This window comes from Aspergillus sydowii, assembly GCF_001890705.1.
Source record: "Aspergillus sydowii CBS 593.65 unplaced genomic scaffold ASPSYscaffold_13, whole genome shotgun sequence".
In the NCBI taxonomy this organism is placed as follows: Eukaryota; Fungi; Ascomycota; class Eurotiomycetes; order Eurotiales; family Aspergillaceae; genus Aspergillus; species Aspergillus sydowii.
The window spans coordinates 270,074-270,274 of record NW_024467871.1 but is presented as its reverse complement, the minus strand read 5'-3'; positions in this window follow the sequence as shown (position 1 = coordinate 270,274).

The window sequence follows — 201 nt, the reverse complement described above, 5'->3', positions numbered from 1 at the left end:
ACCTAACGCCTGAATTCGATACGACGTGCAAGGAAAATAATATTATAGTAATCTGCATGCCTGCTTATTCATCTCACCTTCTGTAACCTCTGGATGTTGGTTGTTTTAGCCCTTTGAAAAGAGCTTATGGCAAGCTTATCGAGCAGAAAGGGCGCCTGGGATATAACTATATTGACAAGCTAGACTTCTTGAAGGCTTATC